The sequence below is a fragment of the Rattus norvegicus genome, chromosome 2, assembly GCF_021556685.1.
Source record: "Rattus norvegicus strain SHRSP/BbbUtx chromosome 2, alternate assembly SHRSP_T2T, whole genome shotgun sequence".
Taxonomy (NCBI): Eukaryota; Metazoa; Chordata; class Mammalia; order Rodentia; family Muridae; genus Rattus; species Rattus norvegicus.
Window position 1 is genome coordinate 110,034,680 of NC_141535.1, and position 24,656 is coordinate 110,059,335.

At 38.3% G+C, this 24,656-nt stretch overlaps 1 protein-coding gene across 9 annotated transcripts in view; it reads right to left on the bottom strand.

The window, feature by feature from the left end:
• Nucleotides 1-24,656, bottom strand: part of Nlgn1 (neuroligin 1) — a 905,434-nt gene that overhangs the window by 442,372 nt on the left and 438,406 nt on the right.

Here is a 24,656-nt window from a genome sequence, read left to right on the forward strand (position 1 = left end):
GAAAAAGTGGTTTGTGTGTCTCTGTGTGAGTGTGTGTGTGCAGAGAGAGAGAGAGAGAACAGAGAGGACAAATATAGTGGTTTTGACTATCTGTACATACCCACACACACTACTGCTTTTCATTTGCTAATATATTACTTTGGCTTATATTATTCAAAATGAGATAGACTTCAAATAAGAGATTTCATAATAATTTTTGAAGTTAAATTATTAAACCAGGATTTTTTAAAATTTTTTTAAATTTATTCTTTCCTTGACTGCAATCTCTACCACACTTCCCCTCCCTCCACTCCTTTAAGTTGTCCTCACCTCTCTTCTCCTGAATATCCACTTTCCAAAATCCATTCCCTTTACCATCTCTCCTCAGAAAAGAGCAGACCATCCAGATTGGGCAAAGCAACACAGAAGGAAGAAAGGAGTCCCCCAAACAGGCAAAAATGTCAGAAACATGCCACTGCCGTGGTCATAAGCCGTCCCCCAAAACATCGAGCCAATAATCCTCACATGTATGCAGAGGACGAAGTGCAGACCCAAACAGAATCTGAGATTGCCGCTCAGTTTCTGAGTTCCCATGATATCTTCTTAGTTGATTCAGTGTCCTTGAACCCTCTGACTCCCAAAATTTCCAGCCCCTACTTCTGAGGGGTTCTCCTAGGTCCAAGGAGAAGGATCAGTGGAGACCTCCAATCACGGCTCAAATTCTTGTAATGTTTCTTTGTGGTTTTCTGTAGCCACTTCCATCAGCTGCTCAAGGCAGTCTCCGTGATGACCACTGGATAAGGTACCCATATATGACTATGTGTGACAAATTGACTGAGAAAGAAATAGGGGAAGTAAAACACATCATAATAACCAGAAGCAATATAAAGTATCTTGGGATAACTCTACCCAAGCAAGTGGAAGATTTTAATAAATCAATGAAATTTAGTAACTAAGACAATAGCTTGAGGGTTAGTGGCATACTTTTTATATCATGAAGAAATAGAGTCTTTGAAGGGAGTGATGTATACAGGACAATCTGACTTTGAAACGTATGTAAACTCTGACAAATGGTAACCTGAATCCAGAAACTAAGTTTTACAGGATAAAATGAGAGGGCATGCACAGCTAAAGAAAGGCATGATCTATTTGACAAATAACAATGTGATTAACAGTTTAAAATTGTGAGATTATTTCTCAATAATATAAAATAGCTATAAAAACTAAGAATACATGAGAATTTCATGACCTTAAAATCAATTAAATGTTCCACAAAATAATACTTTTCTTTAATGGAACATGTAAACAGCACTGTGCATGAGTTACCAATTTTATATTGTATTCTTTCAAATTGAATCAAGACATTTTTGTCTTTCAGAGGCTCACAGTATTGTTTGAATCCCAGTACTGGGTCTGAGCATCCAGCTCAGTACTGCAGGGTCTATGTGCCCAACTCTGCAGCTGCAGTGTTCATGTGACCTGGGCAGCAGGGGTACTGTCTAACCACTTCATCATGTCTTCTAGTACTGACAAAAAGCTTGAACTTTCATTGTGTATTTCTTAAGTTACTTCCTGCCCATTGCTATATTAACCAACATTTATATGCATTTAATTTGTAATTAGTAAGATTTTTGCATGTAAGCTACAATGTATGCTACATAAGACCAGAATGATTTGATTTCTAACAATTATTTCACTAAAAAAAAAACCTTGAAAAATCGCCAAAAAATTCAACCATATTAAAAATAGTGTGATGCGTTTGTTAACCAGTCTGTACTTTAACAATATTTCCTACTTGTATAATGTCACCATATTTTAAAAAAATAAAGAAGCAACCACATGCTTTGAGTAAATGCAGAATGACAATTCATTTTGTTGAAAAGGACACAGAAATGGAGTCATATTTTCAAGAGCCCCATTTCGTAAATAACTTGCCTGCTGTGTGCTGCAGTGGATTCTGCAGGTTTATCAAGCCACTCAGCTATTGTTTAGTATAGATCCATTTTGTCATTTTGATGGAACAGATTCAAGAATGGCAATCTTCCTTCCTCTCTCTGCCTCACTGGCTCTGTGACATCCCTTGACTACCACGTTATCAAAACGTGAATGTCATTAACATACAACAGCTCAGGAGCTGAGTCGGAATCCTATTATCTATGAATTAGAGAATTACAAATCCTCCCTGAATACAACGTGGGCTGTGTGAATAGGTTACAGTGTAAGTATCTCTTCAACATACAGAAGTCAGTCCTGGTAAACATAATAAATGCCTGAAAATTATCGGTGAACTCAACTTAAAAATGTGCCTTAAGCACCTTTCAGAGTCCCAGTAATTCTATCACTTGCTGAAATTGAAAGTATAACAGCAATAAGTCATTCGGGCAAGCATTATGGGATCAATTAACTTCGTACCTTGAGAAAGACGAAACAACAACTGGTAAATTTTAAAAACATTTTAGACATGACTATATACTCAAGGTCAAAAACTAGATAATGTGGATGAATGTTAAGGCCCTCTGAAACCTCGCAGGCATTGTCTTCACTGACTATATTCCTATCAGCACTCTGGCCTGCCAAACATCTGCCCATCAAACTCTGCTTAGAACATTCTAGAACACATTTAGTCCCCGACTCTGAACTCATCCATACTCCATCCAAACATCAATTCAAACGACTGTGAATCACCTGATGAAGTTGATCTCAGTAACAAACCCCAGTGTTGGTACCAAAGTTCTGTGCTAATAAAATTTCTTATCTCTGGGACCACATACCTGAGATAAACAACTTAAAGGGTTGCTGAAGCCACTGACATCCCATCATGGTGAGGTAGCTATGGGGCAAGTAACTCCAGTGTGGCAAGGTGGGTAAGCAGTTTCCTCACATCCCAGCAGATAAGAAAGCAGAAGTCTTTGCAAAAGTTGGACATGGTATGACCTTTATTCTAGCAATCAGCACTTCTGCTATCTCACTACTTCCAGCGAGCCTCTACTTCCAAAAAGTTCCAGAATTTCCATAAAATGTTGTACCACCTGGAAATCAAATATTCAATCTCATGAGACTGTGAGAAACATTCCATCTAAGTCACTACTGGCTGCTTTCATTGTTATTGCAAACTATACATTATGTTATTAAAATATTGTTATAGAAATTATATAGAAACTCAAAGGAAACCTGGTCATGGTGGCGCTTTAAATATCAGCACTAGGGAGGCAGAGGTAGGTATGTCTCTGAGTTCAAGGCCAGTCTAGACTACAGAGGGTGTTCCAAGGCAGCCAGGAATATACACAGAAACCCTGTCTCAAGAAACCGAAACGAGAAAAATGATGATGATGATGAGGAGGAGGAGGAGGAGGAGGATGAGGAGGATGAGGAGGATGAGGAGGAGGAGGAAGAGAAGGAGGAGGAGGAGGAGGAGGAGGAGGAAGGGGAGAAGTAGAAAAAGAGGAAGGAGGAGGAAGAGAAAAAAGTAGAGGAGGAAGAAGAAGAAGAGGAGGGAGAAAGAGAATGAGGTGGAGGAGGAAGGGGAGGAGGAGAAGAAATTTGTGGTGAGAACCTTAAATGCATCAAAAGCTTCACTGCTCACTAATATTGTGGTCAAGGAGCTATAGAACAAGAGTTCCACTTACAGTGGTCAGGAAGACATAACCAAAAGAAAGAAACAGAGCAAGGGACAGGGGTAGGCACTCCACAGGTGTTTCGCTTTCTCCTCTTAGCCTCCACTAATAGCTTATTTAATTAGAAGGGAATTCATTGAAAAGTCATGGCCATCATATTCCAACCTCCCTTTGAATAGCTTGCTATGGACCATGCCTTTAATACATAAGCCCTTTGAATAAATACCATAACAACCAGCGACTACGTACCATGAGAAGATAGTCCATGAATATTTTTATAACTGGTGAGGGACACTAAATAACTTGGACAGCTCTCAACAGTATCCATTAATCACTTAAAAAGGGATCGCCATCAAAATACCAATCCAATTCTTCAAAGAGTTAGACAGAACAATTTGCAAATTCATCTGGAATAACAAAAAACCCAGGATAGCTAAAGCTATCCTCAACAATAAAAGGACTTCATGGGGAATCACTATCCCTGAACTCAAGCAGTATTACAGAGCAATAGTGATAAAAACTGCATGGTATTGGTACAGAGACAGACAGATAGACCAATGGAATAGAATTGAAGACCCAGAAATGAACCCACACACCTATGGTCACTTGATTTTTGACAAAGGAGCCAAAACCATCCAATGGAAAAAAGATAGCATTTCCAGCAAATGGTGCTGGTTCAACTGGAGGGCAACATGTAGAAGAATGCAGATCGATCCATCCTTATCACCCTGTACAAAGCTTAAGTCCAAGTGGATCAAGGACCTCCACATCAAACCAGACACACTCAAACTAATAGAAGAAAAACTAGGGAAGCATCTGGAACACATGGGCACTGGAAAAAATTTCCTGAACAAAACACCAATGGCTTATGCTCTAAGATCAAGAATCGACAAATGGGATCTCATAAAACTGCAAAGCTTCTGTAAGGCAAAGGACACTGTGGTTAGGACAAAACGGCAACCAACAGATTGGGAAAAGATCTTTACCAATCCTACAACAGATAGAGGCCTTATATCCAAAATATACAAAGAACTCAAGAAGTTAGACCGCAGGGAAACAAATAACCCTATTAAAAAATGGGGTTCAGAGCTAAACAAAGAATTCACAGCTGAGGAATGCCGAATGGCTGAGAAACACCTAAAGAAATGTTCAACATCTTTAGTCATAAGGGAAATGCAAATCAAAACAACACTGAGATTTCACCTCACACCAGTGCGATTGGCTAAGATCAAAAACTCAGGTGACAGCAGATGCTGGCGAGGATGTGGAGAAAGAGGAACACTCCTCCATTGTTGGTGGGATTGCAGACTGGTAAAACCATTCTGGAAATCAGTCTGGAGGTTCCTCAGAAAATTGGACATTGAACTGCCTGAGGATCCAGCTATACCTCTCTTGGGCATATACCCAAAAGATGTCTCAACATATAAAAGAGACACGTGCTCCACTATGTTCATCGCAGCCTTATTTATAATAGCCAGAAAATGGAAAGAACCCAGATGCCCTTCAACAGAGGAATGGATACAGAAAATGTGGTACATCTACACAATGGAATATTACTCAGCTATCAAAAACAACGACTTTATGAAATTCGTAGGCAAATGGTTGGAACTGGAAAATATCATCCTGAGTGAGCTAACCCAATCACAGAAAGACATACATGGTATGCACTCATTGATAAGTGGCTATTAGCCCAAATGCTTGATTTACCCTAGATCCCTAGAACAAACGAAACTCAAGACGGATGATCAAAATGTGAATGCTTCACTCCTTCTTTAAATGAGGAAAAAGAATACCCTTGGCAGGGAAGGGAGAGGCAAAGATTAAAACAGAGACTGAAGGAACACCCATTCAGAGCCTGCCCCACATGTGGCCCATACATATACAGCCACCCAATTAGACAAGATGGATGAAGCAAAGAAGTGCAGACCGACAGGAGCCGGATGTAGATCGCTCCTGAGAGACACAGCCAGAATACAGCAAATACAGAGGCGAATGCCAGCAGCAAACCACTGAACTGAGAATAGGTCCCCTATTGAAGGAATCAGAGAAAGAACTGGAAGAGCTTGAAGGGGCTCGAGACCCCAAAAGTACAACAATGCTAAGCAACCAGAGCTTCCAGGGACTAAGCCACTACCTAAAGACTATACATGGACTGACCCTGGACTCTGACCCCATAGGTAGCAATGAATATCCTAGTAAGAGCACCAGTGGAAGGGGAAGCCCTGGGTCCTGCTAAGACTGAACCCCCAGTGAACTAGACTATGGGGGGAGGGCGGCAATGGGGGGAGGGTTGGGAGGGGAACACCCATAAGGAAGGGGAGGGGGGAGGGGGATGTTTGCCCGGAAACCGGGAAAGGGAATAACACTCGAAATGTATATAAGAAATACTCAAGTTAATAAAAAAAAAAAAAAGGGATCGCCGAATCTGGAGATACACTTTCATTCTAGTGACTTAAAATTCCCCTACGCTTTTAAAAGTACCTGCAAATTTATTTACATCATGAAAAAGGTTGCAGGACTCACAATATGTAAAATAGCATGCAATTCCAAAATTAAGAGAAGTCTAAATAAACGTCTACCCCATGTGATAGTCAGAATGTACTTGGTTCCTATTCTTCATAATTATTTATCATACCTGTGCATCATGTAAAGAATAAAAATCAAGCCTATTAACCACTGAACCATCCAGCACGTTCATTGCAGCCTTATTTATAATAGCCAGAAGCTGGAAAGAACCCAGATGCCCTTCAACAGAGGAATGGATACAGAAAATGTGGTACATCTACACAATGGAATATTACTCAGCTATCAAAAACAACGACTTTATGAAATTCGTCGGCAAATGGTTGGAACTGGAAAACATCATCCTGAGTGAGCTAACCCAATCACAGAAAGACATACATGGTATGCACTCATTGATAAGTGGCTATTAGCCCAAATGCTTGAATTACCCTAGATGCCTAGAGCAAATGAAACTCAAGACGGATGATCAAAATGTGAATGCTTCACTCCTTCTTTAAAAGGGGAACAAGAATACCCTTGGCAGGGAAGAGAGAGGCAAAGATTAAAACAGAGACTGAAGGAACACCCATTCAGAGTCTGCCCCACATGTGGCCCATACATATATAGCCACCCAATTAGACAAGATGGATGAAGCAAAGAAGTGCAGACCGACAGGAGCCGGATGTAGATCGCTCCTAAGAGACACAGCCAGAATACAGCAAATACAGAGGCGAATGCCAGCAGCAAACCACTGAACTGAGAATAGGACCCCTGTTGAAGGAATCAGAGAAAGAACTGGAAGAGCTTGAAGGGGCTCGAGACCCCAAAAGTACAACAATGCCAAGCAACCAGAGCTTCCAGGGACTAAGCCCCTACCCAAAGACTATACATGGACTGACCCTGGACTCTGACCTCATAGGTAGCAATGCATATCCTAGTAAGAGCACCAGTGGAAGGGGAAGCCCTGGGTCCTGCTAAGACTGAACCCCCAGTGAACTAGTCTATGGGGGGAGGGCGGCAATGGGGGGAGGGTTGGGAGGGGAACACCCATAAGGAAGGGGAGGGGGGAGGGGGATGTTTGCCCGGATACCGGGAAAGGGAATAACACTTGAAATGTATATAAGAAATACTCAAGTTAATAAAAAAAATAAAAAAAATCAAGCCTATTATGATTAAAGACTCAGGATTAAATGCATACTTTAATTTTCCTTTTTAAAGCAAACTAAATATTCATTTGTTTTAGCGTGTTTTGCCTTCTAATGTAACTGGGTTAATTGATGCCAGGATGAATGATAAAATATGTCTGAGTTTCTGTCTTGCCTCCAAAGGAGATTTGAATGTGATTGGTAGAATGATGTGAAAGGTCTGCTTTCTGATCCCTGGACAGCATCCTCCAACATTTTTTTTCAGAATCATAAAGATATTTTTAAAAATTATAATTAAATAATTCCACCCTTCCCCCTTTTTCTTCCAATCCTTCCCATGGTACACGTTCCCTCTCAAATTCATGGCCTCTTATTTTTTTCCTTCAATCGCTGCCATTACAAACAAACACATTTATAATGCAATATAAACCAGATTGATTTTGTGGCTCCATTTATTAGTATGTATATGGTGTTGTCTCTGTCTGTTTAGAACCACATATAAGGCTACTTAGTATTAGATATTTTAAAAACTGGGGTAGAATAAATAGGCAAAAGAGCAGCTCCAGCTAGGTTGTCCCTCTTTTGAGTCCTGGGCATCAAATTTTTTGAGTATTACCCTTGAGACTCAGACTGAACTATATCATCTGCTTCCCTGGTAATCTGCATCACAGATGGTATGAGGGAGATTTCTCAGCTTTAAAAAACAGATTAATCATTTCTTATAGTATAATAGATCTTTCTCTCTCTCTCTCTCTCTCTCTCTCTCTCTCTCACACACACACACACACACACACACACACACACACACAAAGAGAAAGGGAGGCAAGGAAAGAGAGAGAAAGGCAGATAGAGACAGGAATGGCACCATATATGTCCTAACAAATGAAGCTATAGAACCATAGGCTTTAGGCTATAAGTATGCACTATGTAGGTATTGGTCTTTTTTCTATGACACCAAAGGGGCTTCCTGAACTCGTAGCTTTGAAGGTTCAAATCTATGAAGCTAGCTCATTTGTGACAGAGAATGCATTTTAAGAATGCAGGCTAAAGGAAATGACTACCAGCTAGACAGGAAGCCAGAGGGCAATTCGGCACTCAGGCTACAGGTCTAATCATATCACATTCTTCAGACAACTAATTTAGGATTCATTAAGAATTAAGTAGTATTTCTAGCAGGCCCCAAGGAAACCCCACTAGATCCCGACTCCTGGCACACACTAACACCACATTCCCAAACAATGAACGCAAAGTGGGAAGAGAGATACCATCAAGATAGTAGCAACATTTTTATTCAGTCTTAAATAACATTAATTTGGTAGATTTTTTAATTAATATGCCTCATGAGGGCCGCAATCAGCAAACTAAGGTATCTATAACCTTTCCAATCGATCCTGTTTATTCCATCCGTTCTGTGACTCCAGACAAGTTCTGTCTGGCTCTACATTAAGACAATTTTAAATACCAGAAATCACCTTCAAGATTAGACCCCTTGCTATTCTAAAACATGGGAGCATTCACTTGAGAAGCCTAAGAATTCTAGGGCAAGATATGAACGATAAAAATGCATGGCGTGGTAATTTTAATTTTCCGTCTCTTAGAACTAATCCTCCAAGATCGTCTTCTCATGAACACAGAAGAGCATGAGGAGCACCATGTGAACGAAGAGCGTGCTAGACACAGACCAGCATCCAGCTAACTGGGCCAGGAACTCTGTGAGCTTTCTAGAACAGGGTGTAAACATCAATTATTTTTCAATAATGCAAAGACTTGTGTGTTAGACAAATAGAGTAAACAGAAAAATCCTCAGAACCCACTTGACTTATGTTGTGCATTTTAAATATAGCTAATATGAGGAATGCATTTAGCTATTGCCCCACTGGGATACGATAAAAGGCACATATTTAAGGGTTTTTTCCATCATGAAATGCGAAGGAAACAGATTTTCACTTGTTCACTATTTTCATAAAAGAAGTGCTGGGAGTTGGGATGGAATAGGGGTTGGTATATCTCTGTTCTTTGTATGTCTATGGTCCTAGGTTAAATCCTAAAATTTCAAAAGATAAAGGAGGCTCAGCAAGATGGCCCCACTGGTGAAGACAAATGTTACAAGGCCTGGCCCTTGAGTTTCATCCTGGAGACCACACTGAGAAACAATTCCAGCAAGTTTTCCTTTACAGACACTACACACACACACACACACACACACACACACACACACACACACACACACACAGAGTGAGAGAGAAACACAGACACCCACAGACACACAGACAGACACTACACACACAGACACTACACAGAGAGAGAGAGACAGACAGACAGACAGATACACAGACACACACAGACACACAGACACACACACACAGAGAAAGAGAGAGACGCGCACGCACATATACACACATACACACACACACTACTACTAAGAATAATACACTCACAGAAAAAATGCATGATAGATAATAATCAGATACAATGAGATTCAAATAACAAAACACTATATTTGTTTATATACTTAAAAATAAAGACCTACCATGAAACCAGCACTTTAAAACACTTCTGAAGATGTTAAATTTTCCTTGACAAATTCTTTCAACTCCTTTCACTAGAGTCTTCTAGTTGAAGATCTGTGAAAATGCACCTTCATTTCTGTATGATGGTAATGAAAACTGAAGGACTTTTTTAAAGATGGGGTCTTAGTTTCTACAGCATTGTATCTGTCCTATAGAGGGCATACTTCTCTATGTCCCCTCTTGTGAACACTTTCAAGATGCTGGAGAGGTCATTTGAGCCTACTCCGTGCCTGTCAAATGCCACGTGTGCCTTTATGCTCACCAAACTGAAATGTCCCATAGATCCAAGCCTGTGGTCAGAAAAATGAAATACATAGATAACAACTGTTACGAAGAGCTATTGAGACAGATTTCCTGACGCCATAGCATCAGAATCACCAGGTCAATATTTGGGTCAATTAACCAAAATCTCAGAATAAGGAACGATCACCCTTACATCAGTGTTGCTGGCAGTGTGGTCCCCAGGGTGGGATGAACATCATGATGTCTATCATTACATTTCATTAAGAATAACTTGTCTTTTAAAATGTAAGTGGCACACTGACGCCTTGTCTGCATATCAAGCCTAGGCCATTATTTACTCTCCCCTGGACACCTTATCCTCACTTTACAATGCCTCTGAAGGCAGAGGGAACCTCGCAGAGTTGCCCATTAAGCTCTGGACCACTCTGTTTGTGGCAAGGCCTGTTGCAGAGGATGTGAACCTAGATAAGTGGGTTTACTGTCTATGTTGCTTAGTTTAGTAAAACTAGTACTTACAAGGGAAAGGAAGCTTCAAAGGGTTCTTGCAAGTAAACTGCAGAATGCAGATTTCATAAGGACCAGAGTCACACAAAGATGGCAAAACTGACAGGTTTTTTTCTTTTCTTTTCCTTTCTGCTCTTAAGAATAAGCTTGGAGCCAACAATGTTACAAAGTAGAAACCATGACAACTTAATCCTGTTTGTCAAGCATTCAGCCCTCAGCCTCATCAAGAAGACTATTATGCAGCTTTAAATATTCCGTGATTAACAATGCGCTGCTCCTTAAGTGTGTTACTGCACTTTCCTGTTCTGTGAATCCTTTTTTTCGGCTACAACAGGAATTAAAACCAGACATTAAACTGGATTCTGAGGCCCCAAACCATAGATGGATAAATGGAATATGAATGTTTAAGAAACAGCAAGGGTTTTCTAACCCATATATGTTAAGACATTTGTTTAGAAAATTAGCAATAAAATAACAAATACTAATATGTCTTTAAATTTCTTTTTATTTATTTATTTTTATTGGATTTTTTTATTTATATTTCGAATGTTATCCCCCTTCCCTGTTTCCTGTCCATAACCCCCTTACCCCCTCCCACTCCCCCTTCTTCTATGAGGGTGTTCCCCCACCCAACTACCTACCCCTTCCTCTGTCCCCTCCCTGTACACTGGGGGCGGGGGCTGTCCAGCCTTGGCAGGACCAAGGACTTCTCCTCTCATTGGTGACCAACAAGACCATCCTTTGTTACATATGCAGCTGGAGCCATGGGTCAGTCCGTGTGCACTCTTTGGATGTTGGTTTAGTCCCTGGGAGCACTGGTTGGTTGGTATTTTTGTTCTTATGAGGTTACAAACCCCTTCAACTCCTTCAATCCTTTCTCTAACTACTCCATTGGGGACCCCATTTTCAGTTTAATGGTTGGCTGGGAGCATTCGCCTCGGTATTTGTTTTGCTCTGGCACAGCCTCTCAGGAAACAACTATATGAGGCTCCTACAGCATCCACTTCTTGGCATTAGCAATATTGTCTGGGTTTGGTGGCTGTATGTATATGGAATGGATCCCCGAGTGGGGCAGGCTCTGAATGACCTTTCCTTCAGTCTCTGCTCCAATCTTTGTCTCTGTATCTCCTGCTATGAATGTTTCTGTTCCCCCCTTCTAAGAAGGACTGAAGCATCCGCACTTTGGTCCTCCTTCTTCCTGAGCTTCATGTGGCCTGTGGATTCTACTTTCTCTGTGTTAAGAACCAAGGGTTGGCTTGTCTAACCTGAAGTCTCTCGAAGTACCTATGTCCCCTGGCTCTGCTCCCCAAGCACTTGGATATAACGGTGTGCCCAATTTCTATTTTCTGTGCATAACTATACATGATATTATAGTACAATGAATATATAAATGAATAAAATAATAAATCTTCGAATTGAGAATTCTTGCTTTGACTGTTCTCCAAAAATATTATATGTTTGTTTCACTATATGTATAGGAAGCTATTCTCCACATGTTGGGAGTCACTGGCTTTGGGAGGTTATTGGGCACTTGGCATGTGGCTCTTATGACTAATGTACTTACTTTTAATTCACTTAAATCTCTAAAGCCATTCAGCAAAATTAACGTTTTCTATTAAATATGCATTTATTGTTTCATAGAATTATAAGTTACTATGAATTATTTTATCAGTTGTAAATTTGGCAAATGAATTGAAACACTGTAAGATTTAAAGAATAAAAAATATTGACAATTTGATGCTGACGCAACTTAGAAATATTTAGATTAGGATAGATGAAAAAAAGTATTACCTGCTTCTTTTTATGTGTTTTCAGTGTGAGTACTGGACAGTCTAAGATTGCATGTGTGAATTATAATTTGTTCCAGCCATACTATTTACAAGAGGATTTACAGAATTTTTAGGAGACTGGGTTAGAATATCAGTTTATAAATGACGAAATATGCACATGTGTGCAATTTAATACATTAGGAAGAGAATTTTAATTAAGTGTTGATCTTAAGGCATCCAGAATTTCTGCTAATGTGGAAATTGTATAAATTTAGCTCAAAGAAAAATAACCAAGTTGGGCACTGAACTTCATTATTAAATTTTAATGATAGTTTGAAAAACAAGAACTTTTAGTGCTATTAAGCTAGAACAAAAAAGTTTCTTATGTTTCCTCCTTCCAAGCTTTCCTGTACAACCCGCCTTACACTTGTTCCAGCTCATAGCCTCTTTCTTCATTAACTGTTGCTGCAAACATATGTGTATGACCTGATCAGTCTGTATGCTGTTAGATATATGCGTTTTTAGGGCTTCCCATTTAGTATTAGATAACCAAAATCGTTAACCTCCACTTTTGAGATTCTGGGCCATACAATCTTGGGCAGCGCCCTCTGGAGGCAGTCTCTGGGAATCGGAAGTGGAAAGGAAAGGGCTTGGGTTGAGGGCAGCAACACAGAACTCACAGAACATTCTGAGTACAGGTTTGAACTTTTCCTCTTTCAAAACCCTACAGGCATGACAAAGCGTTTGCAGAGTTTATTTCGCTTTTTCATAATCGTTCTCCCACAGAAGAAATTCTTTGGATACTATGCTTAGAATATATTTGATTTCTCTGATGTCTGGTTAGGGTTCACATCACTTCGGAGCGTAAGGATGAAGTGCGAGTCAGTAAGATGGCTTACTGGGTAAAGGTGCCTGCTGTTAACCTGAAGACAGTCTCAATGTCTGGGATTGGGTGTATTAGTAAAGACCAATTCCTGACAATTGTCAGTCCTCTAGCTGTCATATGTGTATGCACACAAACATGAACACACACACACACACACACACACACACAGTCTACATGATAAATGAATGAATGGATGAATGAATGAATGAATGAATGAATGTCAAAACTGTAAAGAAAAGAAAGAATTACTGGTAGAATTTAAAGTGAAAGTCATCAATTCCAGGAATTTTTTTAAACATATGCTTTCTGGAGGCATTCATCTCTTGTCCAGTGTCATTATTCGCGATACTTTGTCCTCTCGTTGCATGAACTTGCAGAAAACTATGGATAGTCGTTGCTATGAAAAGAGATTCTGACATTATGAAAATGAAAGACACGTTTAATAAATTGATTTCCAAAATTAAATAGGAACGAATTAGAGACAAGTGTTACTAAAAAAAAAATTGGGTTTTTGCCTCCAATTTCATGTAATTTAGTATAACATCTGAGCCTGGTCTGGGATCCTTCTAGATGTGTCCCTTCTGAAAAGGACTCCATTATGAGCTGTGCACAACCAACAAATTTAGTAAATATTAACGATTAGCTTCTAAGTAAAAAAAGGCCAAATTGTATTCTGAAAAGCAGAGCCCTTGACATTAGGAGATAACATCAAACCATATGTCATGGCAAAAGGCTCTAATGAAACAGATATTCTTTTACTAAAAAGAAATAATACATCTTTCTTAAAGTTTATTTTCATATGAAGTGAAAAAAACTGAGGAATTCTTGCATAATTAAATAATACAAAATCACTACATATCTTTTTCTGACAGAAATAATTGCTGCTAATTATGATAATGTTGCCGCAAAGAATCCCTTTAAATTGCTTATGCTTATTTGAGTGTGTTGCAAATTAACCAAGAAAGATGAATTTTCTATATAAGATGCCATCTCCCAGGCTCAAACACAATAATCCAGAAGCTATGATACAAAAATTAATATGTCTTGGATATGTTTTATTGCAGGGTTTTCCTCTGTGCTATAGAAAGGCAGATTCACTCTGGGGACATTGTTTCATTTGGACTTTTGGTTTTTGTGGGTTTTTTTTCCTTAGAGTAAATTTATGGTCCTCATGCCACTAGCTGCTCAGAGAGACATGTGGGCAGGAGCATATGGGGGAGAATCTGATCTGTGTAATCTGTAGCCTCAAACCCCTACAGTGAAGTTCAAAATCTCCCACTTCCGCTTCTCTTTGTGGCAGTAGTTGAACATCTGTAATTCAATTTAAAACCAACCGGAAATCAAAAGGCAAAAATGAATGGAAATGCCATTTTCTGTTTCTTTTACACACTTAAAAATATAACCTTACCTTGAATTTGAAAAAAAGAAAAGACTTAAACCCTGCAACTAGGTCTATCTGTAAATGCATGGGTTATGTTTCTGTGATATTGCACCTCTCTGATTTCAAGTATCAATATTTACCATAATCTTCAGGTTCCTTAGTATCAACGCTTCCATCACTTCACAAACTGAGCCAATATGTGAAGAAAACACACACACACACACACACACACACACACACACACACACACACAGAGAGAGAGAGAGAGAGAGAGAGAGAGAGAGAGAGAGAGAGAGAGTGTTCATGGGGATGCAGAAGTCACTAATGAGTATTAATCAGTTACATCGTTCATGTGTAAGAGATCTAGGATAGAAAATACTTGGATCTGGATATCCAGGTAGCTTTCTTGCTAATGGAACAAAGTGTGTTTAATTTTTGAAAAGCTCTATCTTGTTTATGAGGAATGTAAGATGTGCTTTTTACAGGTGGCTGGTTCTCTTTCCTGCCGACCATTTCAGTGTGAGCGCCTGTTCTTTATTTCTTATGCACCTACCCGAGGAACAGCACAGTGAATTCAATTATAGGTTTATTGAAGTCTCTTTGTAATGCATGCAGAACACTCTTCCAGTTTCTGAGAGTTTATCTACCTGGTAAAAATCCGGGAATTCTACTTTAATTTGAGCAGTAGAATTTCTTCCCTCTGAAGCTATTAATACACACGACAATACTGGTATGAACAAGAGATGACCTGGGCTATGGGAACAGAAGCAAGCGGTCAAGTGCCAACTTGATCAGAAAGATGAATGGAAGAATAATAACTTGGCCTCAGAAACAGGGATTTGAGAACAGGCAACAAGAAAGCAACTGCATTAAGAAGCAGCCTGCCTTGAGTGGGTGAAACTTCTCACAATACCTGCAGAGGCTGTGATGGATCCATATGGTTGACCATAGGCTAAAAGGTTCCTCATCTGTCTGTGGCGGCACCATCAAGTGGTGAGGCTTAATGGAAGAACGTTAATATATGTCTACCGTCCCACATGGCAAAAGGAGAGAACAGATTCAGCTCCTACATCTAGTTCTCTCAGCTGACCTGGCAGGAACAGAGATGATCACATTCTTTCCCCTCACCTACACAAACAATACATATGGACAAATTAATAAATTTTAAAAAATGAAATACTACATCTTCCTTAAATCTTATTTTCACACAAAGTGAAAAGCTAAAAATGCTAGCATTATTGAAAGGAACGCTACAACTTTCTTTTCTGTTGTAAATAATTGCTTCTAATTGTGGTAATAGGGAAGTGGTGCCGAAGGTCATATCAGTATTCTGCCCTCTCCTTCCCTCTTTGATACTCAAGTTCTATGACACGATATTCTTTGCTATTCTCTGCACTCTCATCAACATAGTTGGCTCACCACAGGTGGTTTAAAGAAACCAAGAAATCATGCACTGAAAGGGGCAAGATGATGTGTCAACATAAACCTTTTTACTTTTTCAGTTGATGTGTCCAGGTGATTTATCATAGTACCAGAAAGATGATGGACATCGAAGGCAACCTCTGCTAGTAAGAATAGCAATATTCTTTAATAGGTTTGATATTTTCAGGAAAGTAGAGCCTTCCCCTTAGAGTGTAGGGAAGTCATAGGAAAGGGGAAGGAAGAGATATAGGAATCAGAGGGACCAAGAACACCAGGGCAACTGAAGTGGCAATCACCAGTCCTGCATGGTCTGTGGTAGGTCTTCTGCATATGTTATCTTTGTTGGCTCTTTTGTGGGACTCCTAACAGTTGGAATGGTGTGTCTTTGACTCCTTCATCTGCTCTTAAGACCCTTTTCTCTTACTGGATTGCTGTGCCCAGCCTTGTGTATGAGGGTTTGTCCCTAGTCTTACTGAATCTTGTTATGTGATGCTTTCTGTTTATCTTTAGAAATCTTGCTCTTTTCTGAAGGAAAATGGAGAAGGAGTGGTTCTGGGGAAGAGAGAGTGAGTAGAGTAAAGGGCTGCAAGGAATGAAAGGAGGGAAAACTGTAGTCCAGATACATTGGAAATAAAAAATAAAAATAAATGTTAAAAAAAGAAAGAAAGGGGTTGGGGATTTAACTCGGTGATAGAGCACTTGCCTTGCAAGCGCAAGGCCCTGGGTTCGGTCCCCAGCTCCAAAAAAAAGAAAAGAAAAAAAGGAAAGAAAATAGCAGGGAAAAACAAAATAAAGGAAAGCCATGGAATGAAGGCCAGAATCTCTGTGAACCACTAAGAGGTTAGAAACTGAAAGGAACATTAAGGAAAACAGAACCCTGTTCTGGTTTTAAGGTACTCTGTGATGTGCAATAGAATGGCATGTGAGTTTGGAGTTGGAGGATGTAGGGTCAGCTGGAACACACAAGTCTAGGGAAGACATTCTCACAGCTCTGTCTTTTAAAAAAATGAACTGGGACAATTCCAAATTAAAGTGACAGTGACAAAGGAGCAGGGCTGGAATATTTACAGAGTAGATAGTGCAGGGGAAGACTTGAGGGGCAGAAATGAAAAAACAGCATGAGCCTGTAAATGAGATGCAGTGGAGGGCAGCAGGAAGACTGCCAGGCACTTGAGCAGGAGTAGGCAGCGGTGCAGAGGGCAGAAACACAATTTAAAAGCCTAAAAAACTGCAGCATTGAGGAGCCAAGCTCTTGTGTGCTTGTAACAAGAGCTGAAGCAGTCCTGGATAAAGACTAATACCTTTTTATTAAGCAACAGTAGTATCATTTATTATACCAAATTGCATAGGACAGGCAAGGAAGGGAATTTGCCATCATCTTTATGAAGCCTGAAGATCCGTGTCCCACGCTGTAGGTTTAACATTCAGCCTACAGCTGATCACTCCACCGAGAACCCATCCCTCAACATTTCATATTTCAAAATGTAATACTGCTCCGTCAGCCACAGGCACACTCTGGGGCTGTTCTAGGTTGCCTTTTCAGTGTACTTTGCATTTTACCTACTTTTTGAAAAAATTTCATTTTGCTTCCAATGCTTTAGCATCATTTAAAAATACTTTGGAATATTTTCCCGTCTCTAAATCTTTACCTTTTCAAAGACATAAGAAAATCCCCAGCATCCCTTACTACGAGAGATAACATGCCCTTACTGCCCACAATGCTCTTTTGATTAAACTCATCATTGAAGCATTGACAAATTTGATACAAAAAACACCACCACCACCACTATCACCACCACCGACAACAACCATTCTGTTGCCATGTACAAAAGAAAGACTGTAATCCCAAGGAAACACGAAGGCGCAGCACTAGTGACCCTGACTGTGGTTATTATCACTGTTTCACTATTGCTGTATTTACTACTATAAGCTAGATATCAGCATAAAATGAAGAAACATGAAAATTCCACAAATGTCAGCCATGTTGAGTTGTAGAGATTCAATACACATTGACACAAAGAGAATGGGAGGTAGGAGCACATAGAAGTTTCTAGAATTTAAATATTGCTATTATAGAAGGGACTCAGATTATTGGCAAGCCAGTGGTGCATCCCAAGGGTCCCCTATCCACGGGACTCTTCAGATTCTGGTCTAGAGTACATTCCTCATTTCACTTGCCATTTCTCTAGAACCCATGGATAACTCAAAAGTGAACCTGAGCTAAGTGGCTACCTAGTGAATATCACTTGTTGACTTTTTGTTATTTTCATCCCTGTCATCCCATAAGGCAAACAGTGTCTTGTTTACTCCCATGTAAATGTCATCCAATACTATCAATAATTAACAGAAACCTATACAGACCACTGTGTAGTTTGCAGTGAATAAATAAACAAACATAAGTGGAAAATGTCTTATTAGAATTCTCTTAGTATCTACATTATGTCCTTTCTAAATTATAGCATATATGCGTAGCTGACATTTTCCCTACGCTTCCTCACATATATTAAAGTTTGTTTGTAGAATAAAAATAACAGACATGTAATTTATTGTTCATAGTATGTTACCTAGGGTTTTTTGTTTTTGTTGTGTTTTAATTTTCCCCAGGTAAACAATCTTTCTCCTCTAGTGTGCTCATTTGAGTAATCTATCAAAAATTGATTATCTCCTAACCTTTATTATAACCCAATTGAAACAACAGGTTTGTTACAGAAGAAATATATGGGCCATCATAATTTTCTCTTGTTCTTAATTGCCTTCTAGGATTCTGCCTTTACATGTAAAATCACCAAAAGGTCTTAACTCACTGCACTGGTTTGCACTTTGCTGAATGACACTGTAGAAATCTGAGCATTTACTGCTATGCTTTTCATTTTATTGAAGTGATGAAAGAATTATACACTGAAGGTAGCTTTACATTTTCTAATAAGAGAATGTTCAGTCAATTCTGCTATTACTCCATCTTGCAAATAAAAATAGTGCAGCTCATATGATAAAGCGTGTCTCTAGCGTGAGGTGAGAAAAGATTCTGAGTGTATCATTTTCATTATTACGTATCTTACCTTTATATGAGATCGATGATTCGGACATCTAATGCCTTATCCTTTTTAATGATCTTTGGCTGATAGGGCATGTAATTCTTTTCAACTGTGAACCTTTCCAAATGTAAGCTATAACTTACTTGTGCTGTGTTTATTTGTCACAAACTATTCCAGTTTTTCAGGGTATGGATAAATAAAAAGTAAAGAAAGAATGGTATCTTGTCTTCCTCTTGTAAAACTCAGGGTCTGGTACAAAGAGTATGAGTCCATGAAGAAAATCAGTTGAAGATCATTGACATGACCAAAGCACATACTTGGACATATAGTAGGAAATTATCAGTATATAAAATCACACCTGTAATTGTGCACTATGTTTAGATATGTGGCCCTTTTTCTTATTTTGGTTTTAGAGATAATTTGTAAGTTGAGGAAGATCTCTATGAAAAAAAAAGTAAGTATTTACCCACAAAACCAAAAGCAAACAGAAAAACAAAACAGAGAGCAAGGAAAAAATGTGAAGCTTGAAAGTTACGTGCTTTTCTTTTTCTTCTTTTTCTTTTATTTTTGAGATTACAACCTAATTACAGCATAGGCACCCATCCTCTTGTTTCTTCCCTCTTTACCTCCAGACACTCCCAAAAGCCCTCTTTGCTCTTGTTCAAATTTTCAACCTTATTTTTACATTAACAGTTGTAACACACAAATGTGTATAAGTATTTTATAAATATAGCACAGACTTAGTGAGTCGCTTTGAACTGTATCTCCTAGAATTCAAATACAAATCCTATCTGACATGTCCTCACCATCTCATCAGATATATATTGTTTTTATTCTTTTAAACTTCAAGAATACACACACACACACACACACACACACACACACACACACTAGGCTTCTGACATAGAAATTAATTTAGACATAACAAAAAGCATGTAAATTACTCTTATCTACTGAATAACTTGCCTTTCCATTAATCAAACTTTTTTTGAAATAACAACTCTGTCTCTGCTTTTATGTCCTCATAAAAATGCATATTGTTAAATTGAGTGGTATCGGTGGAGAATGATCACACTAAAGCAATAGTTATCTGCGACTTCTCGCTTGTAGTATTTTATTCTTACTATAGCATCAAAAATCTAGTTATTCAAATCATCAAATTTTGTTAACCAAACTGAATAGAATCAAAACATATAGTTTATTAAAATTGGTTTCCATTAAGTTAAGAAAAAATGTTTCAAACTGCCTAGCCTTTAGGCACATTATAAAGTGATTTTAACTATTAATTTTAATAAAAGTAGATAAAATAGTACTTCAATGTTTTCCCCACTGATGGATTACACTACATATTTACTGCAACGTAGAGTATTTAATTAGTTCTTTTCCTCAAATTTGTTGATTTTCAGAAAGGTTTAAGACTCATGAACCATGGAAGCTTTATCCTTAATAGTTTAGCAGGAGTCATCAATCAATCTGTCATTACCAAACTTACCAACTGCAAACTACAGGACTGATGGCTTGAGAACATGTACTCATTGGCAACAGTGGCGTGAATATCACTAAATTAACCAAACACTTTACCACTGAACTGAAGTCCTCCACAAGATGAAACCCACACCTGGCAGCAATATTTGTCCTAGTATCTATATCTAGATCATCCATAAAAGAAAGCATCCTAATATCATGCTGGTAAATAAATACACTAACCATCTCAATAACTTACCATTAAACACATAGATCAACATATCTTTCTACTTTAGTCTAAGACATCCCTGTGTGTGATGGGTGGTGACTAACAACTGGCCAATGTTCAGTGACCAGACTGTAGGCTACTTAGCCTATAAGAGAACATAGGTATCAAACAAAACCTCTCCCAAGTTGCAGAGGTCATCACAAAAGAGTGGGGCACAAAGAATGTAAGTTGGCAGGCTTGTGAATGAAGGACTCTAAGGGAACATTATCGTCTAGACGTGGTAGAATAGCTACAAATCCAAGCTCATGGAAGTCATGAGCATAAATCCTTTACAAGTTTAGCCATACCAAATCCAGCATGGGAAGGAAGTTTAGCATACTATCTCACCCCACGGCATGCAGCTACTGACAACTGTTAGCTATTGGAAGAGACAGTGTTCCCTAATAGTGTAACCCTTGTTAGGTCAAGCACTCACCAGTGGAAAATCACACACCCAAGAATATTTAGACAACAGAAATTGGTCTTGAAGCATTAAAAACAAGAAAGAATGAGAAAAGAGAGGGTAGTTAAAAGGGTAGCGAATGGGGCTGAGTTGAGAAAATTGGAGGGTGGATATGACCAAAAGTTCTTTGAATAAGTCTCAAAAATAAAAACAAATATCAAAAATTAAAAGTATTATTGGCTAGAGTCAAGAATTTCACAATTACCAGGTCCTTCTCAAACAAAGGTAACAAATCTTTTATTTACCTACGTTAAGCACGGTGGCTTGGAATTCTTCATTTTTCTTTTCACACAAAAAGTAAGACATTTATTCTAAATTTGAAGTGGTTAAAACACATTGTAATATTAAAGTCCTTTTTGTATTTTTTTTCATTTTATGGGATTTAAAAATACATCATCATTTGGACAGTTTCTATTTTCAAAAACAGGAATTCACTACATCTTCTAGACCACATAATTTATTTCATCACAATTTAGAACTTATGCTCATTAAAGCACACATTTCTCTAGCTTACAAACCAAACACTTTGTATGGATTATTTTCTACTATAAAAATATAAATTAAATATTTCTCAAATAACCAAGTTAATTTTTAGTAACCATAAATTAAAATATTAAAATATAAGCAACTAATATTTACTATATCTTCATTACTAAGACCTATGAAATAGTGATTTAAGCAGTAGAAGATGAATGAGGGAGAAACTGAGCTAGCTTATGTCAAAACTGGATGAGAAGAAATATAGAAGCAGGATGAAGTTAAAGCCTGGATGTATACAGTTCTATGCAGGGTCACCAGGGATGTTAAGGTGACACTGAGGCAGAGGATGGAGAGGCAGAGTCCTGCTTCCTCCATCTTGTCTGCTTTGTCAGCCTCACTAGCAGTTACTCTCAGCACACAGCTGTCTGTCTCAGAGGGAAAGGCATAAGCAGTCCTGAGGGAGGGTATGTACTGCTCTGCCATGAGATGCCAGGTGAAGGTCTTAGCTAAGGAAGTTATGCCAACCACTGGCCTCCTGAATATACTGATGAATTTTTTCCACACCATTCCTAACGTATATTGGACAAAATGTTTTTCACAAAGCATGCTTTAAATCTAAAACCTTGGTCATTAAATAGTGGTATTAATTATATAACTGAAATATTACTTCAGTACTAATCAGTAAAAAATCTAAAATAGATCAAGTATGGCAAAATCAAAGCAACAATTGTTTCACCTATTCCAAACTGGTTTTTCTGCCAATCACCCCAGAGCAACATGTCTACAATTAGCCAGTTACTCACTGACATCCCAAATTGATCCTCACATCAAAATACTGGAATCAAAAGACAGAGAAGAATCTTCTCTGATAAGAGATAAAACCTTAGTTTATACCTAATTTTTAGCATTTACCCCAAAGCCAACTTGACCAACATTCTTTTGAAACTCACACCTAAGAAAACTTGACTTACCTTGGTTTTAGATAAATATTCACCAAGGAGACTTCACATAGCTACAGTCTTCATTGCCATAGGTTATTGGATGACTGCTGTTCTGCTCTAGTGTAATACTTTTGTGAAGTTGCTGTAACAAATATGCTGGTATTTCTCTCTCTCTCTCTCTCTCTCTCTCTCTCTCTCCCTGCGTGTGTGTGTGTGTGTGTGTGTGTGTGTGTGTGTGTGTGTCTGTATTATATCCTTTGAATTCATTCCCAACAGTTTTGTTTTGAAAGAAACTGGCCCAACTCCAACTATTTTAGAAACAATATTTTAAAATGTGCATTAGACCAATGGTTCTCAACAGTCCATCTCTTACATTGTGGTGACTACCAACCATAAAATTACATTTGTTGCTGCATCTTTATTGTAATTTTCATAATGTAATGAATCATAATATAAATATTTATTTCCAATGGCCTTAGGCAACCCCTGGGAAGGGGTCAATCAACAGTCAAAGTAGAGGTCATGATCCACAGATTGAGAACTGCTTCTTTGGACCATTTCTCTAACAAAAGTAGGTTCCTTTTTATTTTAAGAGTTTAATGAAAGTGAAGGTCTGAAATATGTTATATACATATATGTAATTAGTAAATGATATATTTTTAAAGGAAAAAAAGAAAGTTTACTGAAAACCAACTTCTGGCTGAACGTGATTCCAAGGAGCAAACCAAGGACTGAACTGCAGGATTCAGAGACAGAACAGACCAAACTGAAGTAAAGTTCATGCTCCATGGCAATATGGCTGGTGGTTAAACAGTCCATGTGACTGAGTGAGTTCTTCCTTTATTTTAGCTGCTTAATTTGTGGTGCTGAAGCTCAACCATATTGTGGTTTTAAAAGACAAAGATGTGACCACACATGTAGAATTTAAACCAGATCAACTTTGACATCCTTAGTAGTTCTAAAGACACCCATAAACTAGGAAACAACATTTATAAAATGAAATAGGGAGGAACAGGTAAATTTTCTATTAACTTAAACACGCAGCACATCATAGGAAATTGTGCTGGGACCACAACTTACACTCAGAAAAGGCAACTTATGGTGTGGCTACACACACCAGCTCCACCCATAACATTTCTTTTAAGTTCTCAGTGTACCAACATGTCACTGCACAGTCTATTCAATTGGAGAAATTTGGAAGTATATGACAATGATAGCCATTAAGATGGCTGAATTATTAAATACTATAAAATATAACTACTATAAAATAAAACATTGAAGTACTGAAAGGCTTCATACGAAAATGTTCTATAATAATAAAATGACTATGAAAATTAGGGAAAATTGCAAACTACTTTTTCTTTCTCTCTAATTAGCAGGGTTTTCAGTGGTGAGAAGTACTTCCTAACCACCCAAAATAATTCTACTTGAACAAGGCATAACCAGGCACTCTGGTCAGCAAGATGTCCCTGAACAGCAGGCTGCAGAAATATATCTGCTTTTATTGATTAAGGATATTCATGACATCATCCACTCAACTCTATTACACTGTCAAAATGTCTACTGAAGACAGAGAAAGTAACAAGCTCTTATTCTCCCCATGGCAAAAAATATATGTATGATGTTAAAAATGTTATGAAATAGTATGTAATTCAAGATTAAATCAAGAGTATAATATCCCTTTATCTAAACACAGTGACTTTGAGACTTGAAACTGTGATAAAAGTTTTTGAACAATTAAATTAAAAAACACAATCTATAAGGAATATGCTGTATTTTTAAACAAGTTACATTAAAATACCACAGATAATTTTGACTATAACTACTATCTTTTATTTATCACTGTCAACAGTCTCACTGCACATTGATAGAACAGCTTTAAAAAAAGCTGACTAGTAAATAAAACGGATATTTTACTGAGTATATGTTTTCTATATTTCTTTTTAAAACTAAGGATCTCAATATTGCCTCTAACTTCTTTCTGAAAACA